The following is a 17721-nucleotide window of genomic DNA, read 5'->3' as shown; positions in this document are numbered from 1 at the left end:
GTTATGCCCATTAAATATAATAAATTAGATTATTTGTTCCTACGAAGACCCAAGAGATAATATAAAGCCAGCTTTACATTATCAATAATAATATGGGGGCAGAAAGAACACAGGGGACTGAAATCTATAAATTCTCTGAAAACCCAACCTTCAGAAACCTCTCTACTGCTTACCTTTTTAAAAGTAAGCGAAGGATGGAAGAGGGAGAGAGAAATTATCTTCGGTGAGTGCCCATGGTTTAGGGCCCTTGGAGTCAGGGACTCTGAATTAGAAACCCGCCTCTTCCAATTACCTAGTAAACTCTGGGAAATGTGGGACTTCTCTGAGTGTTCCATTCCTCATTTGTCAAGTGGAGATGTTTACTATGCTTGTTTTTTTTGTAGTGGTTCTGTTAGACAAGATATGATCTGTGTGACAGTTTGTAATCTGTTGGACACTCTTTATACCTCCCTTTGCTTTACTTGACAGGGGTGAGGAGGCTCACACGACCAGTAGCCTGAGTTAAATGTTTTGTATCATTCACCCTGAATTATCAAGCGTGGCTTGTAAACCAACAGTCTTAATTGTGTAACCTCCATCAGCTGTAATTGCCCCAGGCCTAAGAGCTGCTGTTGGTAAGGAAACAATCCATACAAGCAATATCCATATCCTTCTTGTTCACTCTTCCCCATCCATGGTGGTCACCTGGGGATATCTACCTAGTTCTGCTGACCTGGGAGGCTAAATAAGTGAGCTTTTCTTTATCCTTTCTAGGAATCCTGTATCACCTGTTTCGATCTTCATAAGTTGTGGGAGCTGGGAATTTCTTTCTTCCCATTATTGGCCTCTTTTACATCAATAGCCTAGGGAACAAAATTCAGAACTCTGGGGAAAGAAATGGAACAATGGCCGTTTCCTTTAGGCTGAGAGCTCAGGACTTTTGCGACATCTCTGCTCCAAGTTTCTGGTCTACCTAGTTTTCACCTGGATCTTGGGTAAAGAAAGTGTAGTTCTGCCTTCTGTCATTCTTGACTTACTCTAATCTAGCAGGCGTAACTCCTTCCTAACGGTGTTGCCTCTTTTTGTGTGCCTTCTCTTCATTGAAGAGTGGGCTGAACATCTTGTTTCTCTTTCAACTGCTCTTGGTTCAAACCAGTATGGAAGAGTCGGCTTTTCAGTGTCTGTGTTGTGGATGAGGTACACGAGGCAGCTACCTGCAGGCCCACACTGCCTTGAAACAGCCAGAGCTCTCCACTCTCCCAGGGAGTGTCCTTGGTGTAGCCCCAAGCACATACTCTGTGATACCAGGACCCCTGGTAAATTCTGAATACCAGTTACCAACATACAGCCATGAGAAAGGACTGAATTGGTGGTCCGATTAAAAATGGTAGACATAGGGCTTCCCTGGTGGCGCATTGGTTGAGAGTCCGTCTGCCGATGCAGGGGACACGGGTTCGTGCCCAGGTCCGGGAAGATCCCACATGCCGTGGAGCGGCTGGGCCCGTGAGCCATGGCCGCTGAGCCTGCGCGTCCAGAGCCTGTGCTCCGCAAAGGGAGAGGCCACAGCAGTGAGAGGCCCGTGTACTGCAAAAAAAAAAAAAAAAAAGGTAGACATAGTATAAACATTTATTCCAGTGACGTAATGAAAAGAAATGGTCAGGAGTCAAGATTGGAGATCTAGTCTTGGTTTTCCCACTAACTAGAATTGTAAAGGTGATGGAGTAACTTTAACTGGACTTTTATGAACCTCATATCCAAGTATGAAGTTACTTCCTATTTAAATCTATGACATAAGATTGTAGTCTGAATTATCACTAAGACTTCTCTCAGCGTTATGATTGTTTTTAAGTCGAATACTTCCGATTATAGTTTAGTTGTTTCCTTAAAGATGACAATGTTTGTACTTTATATTATCTAAATAATATCGCATGTTATTCAAGATCAGCCACTTCTATTAACATGTTCAACATTCAAAGCACATTAGAGATAAAATTTAGTTTTCTACAAGTCTGACTAATCTGTCCCACCCAGTGGGGGAGAGTGGTCAAGGGCAGTTATCTCATAAAAGCAAGCAAAGAAAGTGAGGTGAATATGACTTGGTGTCATGCCTTTTATTGGGTCTTTGGAAAAGAGACTATGTAACAACTAAAAAATCTGCTAAGCTGAGTTTAAGACTAGGTATGTTTTGCTTTTGGAATCACTCCTTAAAAATGGGATCATCAGGTCATTCTGAAGACAGGAGAATTGTAATTGGCCTCTAAAGACTGAGTCTCAACCTTAGCCAGTGTTCAGATGCTTCTCTTTAACATAATCTTTTGATAGTTTATGGAGTCTTTTCGGAAGAAATGTAGAAAAAAGATGTAGGTGCTTAGGAAAGCCAACAAGACTGTAGTTGGAGGGTGGATGTGTTCATGTAGAAAGCGTGATATGAAAGCCTGTTCCTCAGAAAGATGTAGGAATAATGAGCCAGCCTGTCCTTGTTCTTGTTTTAAAATACACATATTGTAGCATTGTAGTTGGTTCCTGATGGACTGCTCATGGAGCAGTTTAAGGCATAAGCTATTCATAACCTTGTGTACCTTTTCCAACCTAAACACAATCTCTTAAGTAAATCATTTTTATATTAGCTTATATATAACATCGTGTGGGAGCTTTTTCTTTGACTTTTTGTCTGATCTGAATTGCTAGCTAGGCATTCATATCTTCTGATGGTGCTGTTCTAGGATATCTTTTTACATTCCAAGTTGGCATAAGCCAGAGTTATTTATTTTACCCTTGTCAAGGGATAGCACTTAGTGCTGTGTCATAACCAGGGCTCAGTCAGTGAGTACTTTTTAAACGCTGTTTCAATTTTCTGCCTATGTATACAAGTATTCCCTTTAAATGAATGCTTGTATTGAGGAAGCAGAAAGTGTTTTTTACTCATTTATCTCTCACCCTTACTTGTCATTATTGTCCTCCACCTGAAATTGTTTCTGTAGAGGATCTTATGGAGCTTGGTTGTCCATGAATATATTTTGTGTTGACTAAATCAAAGAGGGTAAGGAATGTGATACATTTTTTCCAAGAAGATTAAAATTATTATATGACTATATTCCATTCTTCTTTGGTTCTTTTAAAAAACAGACTATTTTTTAGAGCAGCTTTAGATTCACAACAAAATTGAGAGGAAGCTACAGAGATTTCTCATATACTCCTTGCCGCCCATACATACATGGCCTCCCCCATTATTAGCGTCTCTCATTAGAGTGGTACATTTGTTAAAACTGATGTACCTACATTGACACATCATTACCACCCACAATTCATAGTTTACATTAGGTTTCACTCTTGGTGTGGTACATTTATGCATGATGACATATCTCCATCATTATGGTATAATACAGAGTATTTTCACTGCCCTGTAAAACCCCTATGCTCCACCTACTCCTTCCTTCCCCCCTTTCCCATCCTCCCAATTCTGGCAACCACTAATCTCACTGTCTCCATAGTTTTGCCTTTTCCAGAATGTCAGAGTTGGAATCATACTGTATGTAGCCTTTTCAGATTGGCTGTTTCGCTTAGTACGATGCATTTAAGTTTCCTCCATGTCTTTTCCTGGCTTGATAGCTCATTCCTTTTTAATGTTAAATACTAGTCCATTGTATGAATGCACCACAGTTTCTTTATCCATTCTCCTGCGGAAGACATCTTGGTTGCTTCCATGCTTTGACAATTATGAATAAAGTTGCTCTAAATAGTTTTGTGCAGCTCTTTGTGTGGACATAGGTTTTTGGCCCCTCTGAGTAAATATCAAGGAACATGATTGGTGAATGCTAAGAGAATGTTGGGTTTTCTAAGCAGCTGCCAAATTGTCTTCCAGAGTGGCTACACCGCTTTGCAGTCCCACCAGCAATGGTTGAGTTTCTGTTGATCCACATTCTTGTCAGCATTTGGTATTGTCAGTGTTCTGAATTTTGACCTAGAATGGCCAAATAATACCTACGTTAGAATATAGATGGGACTTCCCTGGTGGTCCAGTCATTAAGAATCTGCCTTCCAATGCAGGGAATGTGGGTTCGATCCCTGGTTGGGGAACTAAGATCCCACATGCCGTGGGGCACCTAAGCCCATGTGCTGCAACTACAGAGCCCATGCACTCTGGAGCCCGTGCGCCACAACTAGAGAAAAGCCCGTGTGCTGCAGCTAAGACGTGACACAGTCAAAAAATAAATAAATTCATTAAAAAAAAGAATATAGATATGTGGTGATATCTCATTGTTACTTAACTTTGCATTTCTCTAAGAACGTATGATGAGGATAATCTGATCGCATGCTTATTTGCCATTTGTGTATCTTCTTTGCTGAGGTGTCTGTTACGGTCTTTGGCTCATTTTTTAATTGGGTTGTTTTCTTTTTGTTGAATTTTAAAAACTCTTTCTGTATTTTGGATGTACGAAGTCCTTTATGAGGTATATCTTTTGCATATATTTTCTCCCATGCTGTGGCTTTTCTTCTCATTCTCTTGACAGTGTCTTTTGCAGAGCAGAAATTTTTAATTATAATGAAGTCCAACTTGTCAATTATTTTTCATGGATTAAGCCTTTGGTGTTGTGTCTAAAAAATCACTGCCAAAGCAAGTTCATGTCGATTTTCTCCTATGTCATTTTCTAGGAGTTGTATAGTTTAGTGTTTTACGTCTGTGATTCATTTTGAGATAATTTTTGTGAAGGGTTGTAGGTCTGTGTCTAGATTCCTTTTTTTTTTTTTTAATGTCATGTCCAGGTGTTCCAGCACCATTTATGGAAAAGGCTATCCTTGCTCTGCTGTATTACCTTGTCTCTTTGTCAGAGGTCAGTTGACTCTGTCCTTGTGTGTTTATTTCAGGGCTCTCTATTCTGTTCCATTGATCTGTCTGCCTATTCTTTGGCCAATACCATGCTGTCTTGATTACTGTAGCCTGATAATAAGTGTTGAAGTTGGGTATTGTTAGTCCTCCAGCTTCGTCTTTCTCCTTCAGTATTGCTGGCTAGTCTCGGTTATTTCATTTCTTCTTACGCATTTAGTGGATTTCATAAAAGCTGACCTTGGATTTTCACAATATAGAAAAGTGTTCTTTGGACGGAGGGTCTGGATGTAAGAGATAATGATGATAAATATGATATATCCTAGAAACTTCGGAAAGTTGGAAAAAGTTACTTGTTTCCCAGACTTTTATTGAATGGTGTAATCAAAGAGATGAGCATCTGGCCGGAAAGCATTGTTACAGGGAGAACAGTTTCAGTTGTTTTCAAAAAATATTTTATCTGTCTGTAACAGTTTCAGTGGCTCCTTACACCTGCTGAATAAAAGACAGACATTCAATGGCCACCACTAGTTGACTCCAATCTGCCTTTCCAGTAGTGGCCTCCACAGCTCTCCATTGTGAATGTATATTCTTGGAGGAAGCATAATTTGATGGGGAGGGGAAAATGGTGGATTTAGAAAATTCTGTGCTCAAGTCCTCCTGCTGCAGTTAGTAGCTGTGTGAACTTCATTAAATTACATCACCCCTCTGAATCTTAGTCTTCTAAAACCTAAGAAAAAAATATATAGACTTCTGCTTTCATCTGTGATACCATGTAAGTAAGTATGATGTAGGGTCAGAAATTTAGATCTACTTGAACTACTTATTCTGGCTAATTTGTATCTGGAGTGTATGCACATAGGATACTTGGAATTTGGGGAATACACCCTTTCCTTGTCATCTATTGAGTTGGCAAATTCTTCTTTTCCTTTTTTCTGATATCAGAACAGTTTGGCCACAAACAAAGATAATTTAAATAATAGATTTGGGGCACAAATAAGCTATTTAAAAGTTAATAAAGAAGGCTATACACAAATCGTTTTGAAGCGATTCAAATTTTTTATATGTTGCTCAGTTATGAGGGGAGAGAGAACATAAAAGCTGATTTTTGTTGGGTTACTTACATGCTCAGTATCTTAATTTTTTTGATCGTATCCAATCCTGCAGAAATATCTAGAAGGACATACAATTCACTGTTTTCAGATACTGCTCACCATCTGTTTTCAAAGTGAAAAATAAGCATCATATTGTACCTTTATTTCCCTTTGTCTGCTAAGTCCAGAATCACGGGAAAGAGGTCGCTGTTTATTCTGTTGACAGCTAACTTCATATTAACAATTCACGTTTCATGGTCTGCTTTCTTTAAATAGTTTTATGGTAACTATTCACCTTTGTTTTTGGCGCTCTCACATACTTACTGCAACAGATATTCTTAGCTCAAGGAAATAGGGAACTCATTCATCAGGAATGTTTGATTGGGTTTTTTTTCAGGAACAAAAAAGTGATTTGCTTTTTCTAGTATTTTTTTTCCTCTTTCAGACCTGATCCAATGTGCAAGGGAGAGAGAAAAACAAGAGTCTTGGAAAGCTGATGTGAATCACAGCAAGTTCACAGACTTAGATGGAAAACGGGAGGAATGAAAATGTAACGACTGCATGGCTCGTCTGTATTTTAGATGCTCTTATATATGTAATTTAGGTTTTATCAAAAGCATTAGTATCGTGAAGATGATGGGGACACTGAGTAATCTCATTGGGCACATAAGGAAGCAGGTCAGAGAGGCAAGTAACCTGGCTCAAAACATATTGCTAGTAAGCATCGTAGGGTTTTCCTTGTTCGCTCTGTTGTATGTAGCTCAAAAAGGTGTTTTTTTGTGTAATCATATGGATTGTAGTAAAACCAGTACTATAATTGTATTTCCTTTCAACACTTTCAACGGTTTCATGCCCTACAGGAACATAATGTTTTAGGATTAGGTTTTTATACTGTTGTCTGTTCCTTATGCTCAAAATGGCAGTGACTTTATAGCAGAGACTTGCTGAGGTAGTGCATTTTCTTGTCTCCTGGAATGTTCTACGGCAGCAATCGTGTAAAAGATAAGAACATTTGAAGATGACTGTCGAGCAGTAGCTCTGTTATTGAATGCTTACTGTATGCCATGTATGTGTCTGTTCGCTTTATCTGGGTTAAGTTTTCTGCTCTGCACAGAGCTCCTGTGCGGGGGGGCACCATTAGTTTCTCCATTTATAGGTGAAGAGGTCAAGGCACAATAGGATTCCTAACTTGCCAAGGCCCCAAAGCTATAGCGTGGATTCAAATGCAAGCCCTCTGGCTCCGTAGCCACCCTACAAGTGGGACCTTTTGGCCTGATGAGTTAGTGGCTGCGGTTCTCTGAGAGTCCTGACTTGGCCTCAGTGGGCATAGGAAACAGTTTCATGTTTGTTTATTGCCAGGACTATCATATTTTTTCATTAATTATAAGTAGTGTACGTTTTTTAGCATAGTTGTTGTAAAATGTAACTCCAAGCTGTAGTTAGAGGGTGGGGGAAGATTAAGTCATTTGGAACAGTTAGGAAAAGCCCTCTGGGCACCCATCCGGAGTTATGGTGGGATCTCGGGATCCTGAAGGTTTGTAGAGAGCGGGGAGACTTTGTGTCTTTGCTCATAAGTGTCCCTGCGTCAGTTTGGTCTTAAGCCTGAACCACTCAATGATGGAAAAACAAATCTTGGGAAAGATAAAAGGGTAGAACTAAAGGGAATCCTACATAGGTTTCAAAGGACTAGAGTTTCACAGCTGTAATTTGTAATGTCCACTATCCTTGTTATATTTTACATGAAATTATTTATCTTTTTCTGTTTGGGAATATATTTTCCATTCTGTTTTAAAATATTCTGTCTTTAGAATTCTTTTAATTGTAATGACTGGAGGGTGGAAATAGGTGAACTAGGTTCTTTTTATTCCAGCCTTTTTTAGTCTTTGGGATCATTACATGTTTCTTTGTTCACTGGTATACTTATTCAGCAGATGTTTATTGAACACCTGTTGTATTCCAGACCCTCTACTAGATTCTGGGGATAAAAGATAAAGTGCTCAATCTGTCCTCAAGGCATTTGGATTCTGGTGGGAGAAGTTGTCCTGCACTCAGCAGTCATCATGCAGACAAAGAAGTACTGTGTTCTGTTAGTTCCCCGATGGTGATCAGCAGACATTTGAGGCAAAGCTATGAACAGTGTTAGGACTGGGTGGGCGAAGGTGGGCAGGGTGAGTGTTGGAGGCTGGAGTGCTCAAAAGCCTGGAGCAGTGGAAGGACAGGAATCACCATAATCATCTCATAGCTAGAAAACCGAGCATTGTAACCAGCTCAGTTTACCTGTGAAGGAAATGCCACCTGCACTCAGGATTCAGCGACCTCCCCAGCCAGTCTTTATTCATTAGGTAAAATTGGGCTGCTTCTCTTTTCCTGCCTTTTTTTTTTTTTTTTTTTAACTTTTTCTGTTTAGCTCGATGGATTTGTACGAGATGTAGGTGTTTACCACATCAGGCTTTAATCCTACTGAGGGAGTAGGGGAAAAAAAACAAGCTGCCTCTATCACACAATGGAATGTAAGGTTTTCTGACATTTGTTTCTATGTCTTTTTCCTATTTTTCTCAGGAAATGCTATTTTTCTGCTATGCCATTAGAATGTCTTTTTCATCAGAAGTGTCTGTATCACTGCTTTTCTCATCTTTTTTTTTTTTTTTTTTTTTTTGTGCCATCCTGGATAAGCGTGGCATGGTGATGGGGAGATTTCCTCTGTTGAGTACCTTAGATTTGCTGATTTGGGGTTTTATACGGGGACAGCAAAATGCTCTCGTTTAAATAACTTGCAATTCCTGGGAAACTCATAAAACTGCCTGACATGATGTTAAATAGTTTGTACCTATAAGAAACTTTGCAGATGGCTAAGATAAGTATGAAGGATGTTTTCTATGTTTTGACTTACTGTCTCTTCAATTACATTATATAAAATTCAGCAGACTTCTCCATGATCCCTAGGGAAATGAATGATTTTCCTGTCATAAATCACAAATACCACAAACTAGAGGAGGATTGTAATTGACAGGTACCCATCGATAGTTTATTTATATTCTCCAAGAGGACTCACAAAAATGTAGCATCCACCATATTTATTCAGAAAAAAATATATTCTTAAATAAATAAAATTACCCTGACACTGGCTGCTGTACTTAAGAAGCTTTAAAAATTCCAACTGCTGACTTTGCTTAGGTAAACTAGCTGGGTGTCCCAACCATGATTGTGTAAGGTAAAGATAAATAAATGTGTGAATGTACACACACACACACACACACACACACACATACAGTTGAATATTCTGTTCACACTGTTCCGATTCAGGGCAACTTGAAGATGATTTGGAGGTGTTATGTGAGCAACTTTGCATTTATTCCAGAAAACTTCACTAGAGGAGAAAATACATTCTTGGCATGCAATAAAACCCCACATTAGGTTATATAATTCATTTTGTGATTTTTGTAATTTATTCAGTAAATCTAATAATGTAGTGTTGGATAATGAGTTAGTTTTAGGAGTAAAAAAAAAGTACATGACTGATCCGCCATTTTACAAAATGAACCACTGAATTGTGGATTTGGATGTGGTTTGGGGGAGCCTTTCCACTCCCCTCCTGGTCTTCTAGCTCCTTCTACACGTTCTTCCTTCTCACCCAAATCTCCTTTGATCAAAGGGAAGCACTTTAAAGAAAGAAATCTTCAGGAATTTTAATATAATTACCTTTAGGATGAGAGTTCTGTTCAACATAACATCACTGGCTGATTTAGTAACATTTTGGATTCTGCCCGGACTTGAAAATACTTTCAGTGTCCATTGCTGAATATTGCTGTTGTCTTCATGTTTTGCTTCTGGGATTAAACTAGATAGGATTTCAGTTTTTAAGTGCATTCCAGTGGGTATCAGTGCATTGGCGAGTAAAATTTCCTTAATTGACCTGGTTCCAGTAGAAATGATCCAGTCCCCCTGCCCCTAATTTTTCTCCTTTTTAAAAGCAGAGACGAATAACCCACTGTTGTCTCTATCACCTTGAGAAGAGATTCTGTCAACAGTGGTTTACAAAAGCAGCTTTGGGGCCTAGACCCGGGGAGTGGTTAGGATGGTAACAAAACGAGATCCATGTTTTTCTTTTAAGCTACACATGGACAACTTCATAAATTATCAAATTCATATTCTATTCGCATAAGAGGGAACATTTTGCAAAAAAAGTCTGTTCAAATAAAATTTCCACTGGAATATTTTCTCCTACCCTGAGGACACATGCCTTTCCCCAGTCCATTTTTCCTGCTCCCAGTACCTTGTGTATGGTGAGCATTCAGCAGTCAGTGAATGAATTCCTTTGTCGCTGTGTCTCTATGATGTCGAGTGGAAGTCGGCACCCGAACAATAGCTCCTGGATGGTCTGCGCTGGGGAGGCCCGGGCTCCACTTCAAAAGCGATTTCCCCATCCTGGCAGGGCAGAACACGTTCTCCTGGGGCTGGGAAGTCATAGCTCTCTCCCTGTTAAACACTACACCTCCCTTTTGCTTTTTTTCCTTCCCAGGAGCTGTGGAATCCAAGTGTGGCTGCCAGGAGGGATCCAGAAAAGCCAAAGAGCCCGAGCATGTCAGATCTTCCTGTAGTCACACACACACACGTCAAACCCCAGGGAAGTGATTGAGGATCGGCGGGGAGAAGATCCAGCCAGGTGAGCAAGCACGTCAGTCTGAGCGCTAAAGCGACAGGAAGGGATCCTTGGCAGGTCTGTGTATTTGGCAAGATGGGGATATGACCTGAGCTTACACCAGATTACCCCAGAGCGAATTAATTTCTACTAAGCACTGTAAATGTTAGGATGACTCCGCTGAGCTCTTGGGCTGAGGACAGATGAATACATCAAAGACGATGAATTTCTTTCCAGGTGTGACTGGGGGATTGCTTCTCTTCTTTCAGAAAAGGGTTAAATCCCAACTGTTTTCCACCTTCAGGGGAGGTTCTTTTGTTCCAAGCCAAGAGGGGAGCTTTTGGTTTGGGTCGTGAGTTTGGTTTTGAGTCTTCTGGTTTGGGTATGTATGGGTGTGGGTTTGTCTGTGGGTGGGGTGTGTGTACGTGTGTTTCCACAAGAGGTGGCCAAGACTGTTTTTCCTCTTTAAAAGTATAAATCTCATTTTTTTTTTTGCTATGTTTGGGTCCTTATGTTTTGAAGTTATCTTCCAGGTGAATTCAATTTGACAATTCATTACTAAAATGTTAAAAAGTAAATAAAAATAGCAGTCACTGGTTGGAGGCTTATGCAAAGTTTGGTGCTATACCAGGATTTACCAGGGTTCCATTGTGATTCTAAATTAGTTTTAAATTTCTGCCCCTTGCCTTCCTTTTCATTTATGTTAAATGTTACTACTATGTGGAGAGGAGTGATGTTAATGATAGCAAGATGTCATTTAGAAACTCCTGCTCTACTGCTTATATATATATTTTTATATATATAGATAGATAGATAGATAGATAGATAAAAGATCAACAGGGGAGTTGAATCCCTGAAACAGCTCTTAGGCAGAGATATTAATGTTCACACTATTGACATTTGGAGCTGGATAATTCTGTATTGTAGGGTTTTCGCCTGTGTATTGTAAAATTCAGCGGCACCCCTGGCCTCTACCCACTAACGGCCAGGAGCACTCCATTCCCCCGGTATGCAACCAGAAAGGTACAGCGGAGGACAGAATTGCTCCTGGTTGGGAACCACACTGCTCTAGGGATACATTTTTACTAAGGCAAAGAAGGTAAAGAAAATATTGAAGGTGGAGAATATAGAGCTATTGTTTTTGCTTTTTAAATATATTGATGTTACCTGTGTAGTTCTAAAGAAAGTACATCTTTAGCAGATAAGGTCTGCCAGTAGAATTCCTACCTCACCGCCAATTGTCTGTCCGTTGTTGACTGGAATTTGGTTTAGATGAATACAACAATTGCAGCTCACTTAGAACAAGCATTGATTCTTACGTTCTCATTATCAACTAAAGAACTGCTGGGTGTTCGTATACCATGCGGTACTTCCTCTGAAGGGGACACCCTGGTCCCTGGGTGCGTTCATAGTGCTAGCTTAGTGGTTGGTGCACAAGAGTCAAATGAGGCTCGCGTGAAACTTTAACTGATGTGTGAAATGAATGAAGAAACACGCCCACTCTACGCGAATTCAGTTTTAGGAATGGGAGGTCAGATACACGATTTAAAGACAGGTTTCACTGAATTCACCGTCTCCTACAGTACTGAAATTGTCCAGGATATGGCATCCTTCCCATATAGGATGGTAATTCATTTGCTCTGTTCTCAGTCTCCTTCCAAACTCACTTCTCCCTCTAGTAGTAGAATGTTTGGGCTGCCAGACAAGTAGAGTCATGTCTCCACTGTGATTTAACGTTAAATGTCCTGCTGTCTTTATTTCAGAAAAAATGTTTTCCTCTTTATTCTCTCTTCACATGAACATACATGTTTGCCAGGCACGTTCTTGCTTTTCCTTTTTCTCTTATTTTCCATGCCTCCTGCCCTTGTTTTCTTCCTTTTTTCTCTGACTATAGGAACTGTCAGGTGGCCTGGCTGGCATCATCTTACCTTTTTGTGAACTGTGTTACCCAGAGACCTCCATTTATTATGCCTCAGGCTCACTCTGTCCTTAATGCTATATCTCTCTGAGGGATAGTTAATGATCTTCGCAGCAAATGAAGGTGAACTGTAGCCACGTTATTGTGATAATACAGCCAACTGTATGGAACAGATTGGGCTGAGCTTTGAACAGCTGGGGCTGGCAGAGTGAGTCTTGACTCCTCTCGGAAGAGTTCCAGAACAGCCAAATCATCAAACTTGAAGGGGAAAGAGGGACAAGAAAGGTTATAGGGAGAGTGGTTCCTGCAGGTGCTTTTTTGCCTTTGTGATCTACTTTTTGTAGGTGCTTTTTGAAATTTTCACTGGTTTGTAGATCTGGCGAAGCACAGACTGGTTGAACCCAGGGGCTGCTGTCACTGCTCTTGGGCTTGCCTGCTTAGTGGCTGGGATGGTATTTTCTTGTTCATTTGCAGGTATGGAACATGAGGGAGATAGATGCTTCTTTTAAAGCTTGTTCCTCTCTTCAGTCCAGTGAAACCATTTGTAGTTTTAAGGGGAGCTTTTTTTTTCTTTTTTTTTTTGCGGTACGCGGGCCTCTCACTGTTGTGGCCTCTCCCGTTGCGGAGCACAGGCTCCGGATGCGCAGGCTAAGCGGCCATGGCTCACGGGCCTAGCTGCTCCACGGCATGTGGGATCTTCCCGGACTGGGGCACGAACCCGTGTCCCCTGCATCGGCAGGCGGACTCTCAACCACTGCGCCACCAGGGAAGCCCTTAAGGGGAGTTTTGATTTGCAGAATGTACAGAACCCTAGCATAAATTCATAAAGGCTCTGTTGGAACTTTTGGACTTAGTTGTGTGGCTTCCTGATGGATATAATAAATGAGCATCAGTGTGGGGTATGGCAGATGTTATAAATTGGTGGCCCACAGAGCCAGATCCAGCCCTCAAATATGTTATTTGCCCATACAAGGGAGTGTGTGTGTGTGTTTAAAGAACAAGCTGCCAGTGGGTTTTTTTTTTTTGTTTTTAATTACATAAAAATCTGGTTAATCTTGCCAAAGAAGCCAAACAATCTGGCTTCCCCAGAGCTCTAGTCTCCCATGGTACATGCCAGCTGAGGCTGAGTAACCACTGCCCCATACCTGTCTTCAGTTGGCAAGGCAGGGGCTTTGCAGCTCACGGGAGTCCTCACCTAACACCCTCGCATTTACTATTTGATGGGCCTCTGCAGGAGAAGATCAGGAGAGAACAGTTAGAGGCTTTGGGATGGGGAAGAATTGAGTTTGACTTTGAGCTTCACTGCCAGCTTTGTCAATTTGGTTAAGTTACTTACCTTTCTGAGTCTTAGTTTCTTCGTGTATAAAGTGGAAATAAGATTCTTTACCTCATGGTTGCCGGAGAGAACATGAAGTGAGATAGGATATTCAACACCCTTAAATAAGAGCTATGTATCGATACATGTCTAGTAGGGTGTTACACACGTTAGCCAGCATTGTAATTTTCAGTTGCTATGGATCATAGGTGACGTGAGGCCAATCGTTCAGGGTCACATTGACTGTTATAAAATTAGATAAACACATCTACTACTCAGGACAACCAGGGGACTTGTGTCTCGGCTTCCCATATGTCTATTTTTGTCTTACAATATAGAATTTACAGTGTCTCTAGGGGAATAATACTGTAGAAACTGAGTTCTTAGGGGTGATATTATCTAAAGAGAGAAAAATCTCATAATTTAGTTCATATTAGGTAGACCCTTGGTTTTCTTTTGACTAAGTCATGACTTGGTAATTTTGGTCTAAACTCCTGAAGTTTCTGTCTCCCCATCCCAATTACATTCAAAATCAGGTTGATGACAGCCCTGAGGACTGAAGATACTCGTAATCTTCATGGAAGGAAAGGTACAGAAATGAGAGCACCATATCAATTAATATATTTTCTTAAAAGTGCGAGTTGAATTTAGTTCTTGTTGGGCTTGTAATCTATTGAAGGCAGCAGTGTATCAGCATGTTCTCACAGATTCTTTAAAATTTCAAAGGATTTTTTCCAGCATTATTGCACTCAGTTGGCATCTTTTCTCTTTAATCCCTGACCTTTGACAATTATCAGAAGGTTCCAGCACACGTCTGGCTGCCACACTAGGTGGGCTTCCTGCTTATTATATATGTAGTTAGGAAATACAGGTTTTTCCGCCTATTTTTCTACTTCCTGCAAAGATGGGTTTCCTTTAGATGTGGATATTTCACTTAAATGCATACTCCTGTCTCAAAATGGTAAGGGATACCGGTGCAGTAATTTCTTACTGTACTTTGTGAAGATATCTGGAAAACTCCTGTGTCCAGTGAAGAGCTTCTTAGATAGAGGAAAGCAGGGTGGCTAGAAGATGTCGAGGCAGTTGTGGGACCAGTGGGAGAAAATATATGTAAAAGGTGAAAAATGATTTGTGATTAGCTCACTTCTTATAGAGTTCAGAATTCAAACGATATGGTATGTGTAAACAGTTATGTTTTCAAGTGTTGTCTTAAATCTACCTTAGATGAGTGAAAGTCATTATTAGGATAGAAAGTCTCTGAATAGAAGGCATGAGAGAAGAAAACATTATTTTTAGAGCCCAACTTTTAAAAACTTCATGAATGGACATGTAGGTCTACCTCTGGACCTTGAAATTGGGCCCAAACCAGATCTGGTTCTCCGTGATTACTCAGCACCCCTTCTCCTTCCAGCCTCCATCTACTGCTGTTCAGGGAGGCGGTGCAGGGAAGGATGGAAGGAGGTGAAGAGAGGAGGAGGGAAGAGTGTGGCTGAAAGTGGGAGGATTTGGAGAATGAAGATTCTCTGCACTTTTTAAACATTCTCTCCAAATCCCTGAAAGTACTGTGGCATGTTTAAATCTAAGGAAATAGTTGGGTTGATCCATATGAAATTGGCAGTATTTCATTTGTTCAAAAATGGCAGTTTTACACAGTTCAACCAAATACAATTATGACATTTTTGCTAGAATTGCTACAGGCCCTCCAGCTGGGTGTATGGAGTGGTTTTAAAAGCCAGAAATGTTTTGGCATCCCATTGGTGATTTTTCTTTTTTTGCATGGTTTTGCTAAAATATACAGGTATTTTCTGGCTTGGATTTTTCTTATCAGTTTTTTCTAAGTTACAGTTATTGCCTCAAATCTCAGAAGAACTGAAAGGACAGCACAGTGTGGTGGGGACCGAAGCCAGTGGCTCTCACCAGATTGTTTACAGCGGGACGTGCGCGGCAGGCTGGGTTTGGTTGTGGGTCAAAACTGGGTTTTGACCTTAGCTGACTTCATGTTTGTTTTGTTTTGGAAATAAGACATGGATGTGAAAAGATGAAAAGCTACCCACATGGCACATGATTTAGTAAATCGTGTCCATGTTAGGGTAGATTGAACCTCGTTGAAAGTTGTGATGCTTGCTCAATAAGGCATTGTTTTCCTCTGTTTTTATGGAACAGAATGATTCCATGAATACTGTTATAGTTTGGGCAAGAAACAAATTTACTCAATCAAGAAAAGATAAAAGTCTCTAAGAAGAAAGCCTAGAGGTAGTGAAGTCAATGGTCCTCAGATGGAGGGGGCTGGAGGGGGTGGGGTGTGTGTGTGTATGTATGTAAGAGTCTTGTAGTGGGGGAGGTTTGTTCTGAGTGAAAGAGACAGATGCTTCCTTCGCTGGCTTGTTTCCTGGTTTTTGCTGTTTTATTTTAAGGTTGGGTGCATTTTCGATCTGTCTGTGAGGGCGTGGTGAGCCCGCGGGCACACGCACCCGCCCCTGTAACTTGTTATTCCGTGTGTAGCATCAAGTGGAAGGTGCGAGGCTCCACCAACTGCTCCGAGCAGAGCCCACTTCCCTTCACCGACGGAGCCCGTGAAGCAGTTATACCAACATCAATCAAGGAAAACCCACAGGCTGAACTCACACAGTTGAAGCAGGTGCGTGAGTGAGCATTCTCTGCCAGGCGCATGTGATTGAGGTGTACCTCGGCGTCGTGCCCACAGATGTCAGTTATGATGACTGTGTGGGACTGTGCCCACTCCTTGCAGAGCCAGGACGAGCCTGTTGTACTTGGAGGACAGAGGAGGTGCAGCTACTGGCATCTCAGTAGCCGATGTACTCAGACTAAGGGTCTAGTATCTGTGTGTGTGTGCATACAGTGGTACAGATCAAATATATGGATGCATGCATACGCATGTGTAGATACATGTGTGTGCGTGCACACGTGCGCCAATTCAAAGCAACCTCAAGTGGGCCACGAGATAAAGAGGGAATATGAACATCGGAGATATTCCTTAGTATCTGACAATAAGGGAAGGTGGTTTAAAAAAGGTGCATGTCTCATTCTAAGTTGCACCATCCTGATACATATTGAGCCTTAGGAAATTCCTACAAAAGTTTTGCACCATGTTTAAAAAGAAGAAACATTGAACATTAGGACTTCATTATATGTTGTACCTTATAAATAGTTATTAGTTCTCCAAAGCTGCTTGAACATGTTACTGAGATGCTTCAAAATATTATGCATATTATTTATATTCACATATGTGAACAGTCACCCTCTCTTTAAGCAATATTCAGCAAAACAGGACACATTTTTTTTTAAACTACCAAAACTGGCTAAGTTTGAGAATAATTATAAAATCCAGTGTAACTACAGGTTTGGGAAACCCCCAAAATATTGGTGGGGAATTTTGGAAAACAACATTTATCTAGTTATTTAGGTTGCACAGGGTCTTAGTTGGAGCATGCGGGATCTAGCTTCCCAACCAGGGATCGAACCCAGGCCCCTGGCTTTGGCAGAGCAGAGTCTTAACCATGGGACCACCAGGGAAGTCTCCTATTGGGGGGGAATTTTTTATATGCTATCTGGAGATTATTTTGCAATATATAAAATCAAAAGTCACAAAATGTGTATATTCATAGTTCTGGCAGTACAGCTTCTAGGCAGATTTGTCCTAAGAGTATAATCGAATGTGTGTAAAAAGATTTTACCACGAGACTACTTTATCACAAACTTATTTTTTGATGTATCTTGTTATAAATATCTGAACAGTATTAGGGTGTGAAATAAATTATAGTAGACATGTACAGTAAAATACCAAATGAGGCATTTAAACAATGTTGTAGATTTTTCTGTGATCTTACTTAAAAAAGATACCTTGTTTGCATGCATACATGAATGGGTAGGCATTGTAATAGTTTGGGAGATTATACATAAACTTAAAAGTTATTATCTCTAGGTGATTTG

General features: G+C 40.6%; 1 long non-coding RNA gene across 1 annotated transcript in view; it reads left to right on the top strand.

Moving 5' to 3' along the window:
• The window catches only part of LOC116762707, a 408066-nt gene that overhangs the window by 309182 nt on the left and 81163 nt on the right, over positions 1 to 17721 (top strand). Inside the window, exon 5 of the long non-coding RNA XR_004352327.1 lies at positions 10418 to 10561. This is a non-coding gene — a long non-coding RNA (uncharacterized LOC116762707). The remainder of the gene's footprint in view (positions 1 to 10417; positions 10562 to 17721) is intronic.

Source organism: Phocoena sinus, chromosome 11 (genome assembly GCF_008692025.1).
Source record: "Phocoena sinus isolate mPhoSin1 chromosome 11, mPhoSin1.pri, whole genome shotgun sequence".
Lineage (NCBI taxonomy): Eukaryota > Metazoa > Chordata > Mammalia > Artiodactyla > Phocoenidae > Phocoena > Phocoena sinus.
The sequence above is the reverse complement of the archived record's forward strand: the minus strand, read 5'-3'. Positions and strand labels throughout refer to the sequence as shown.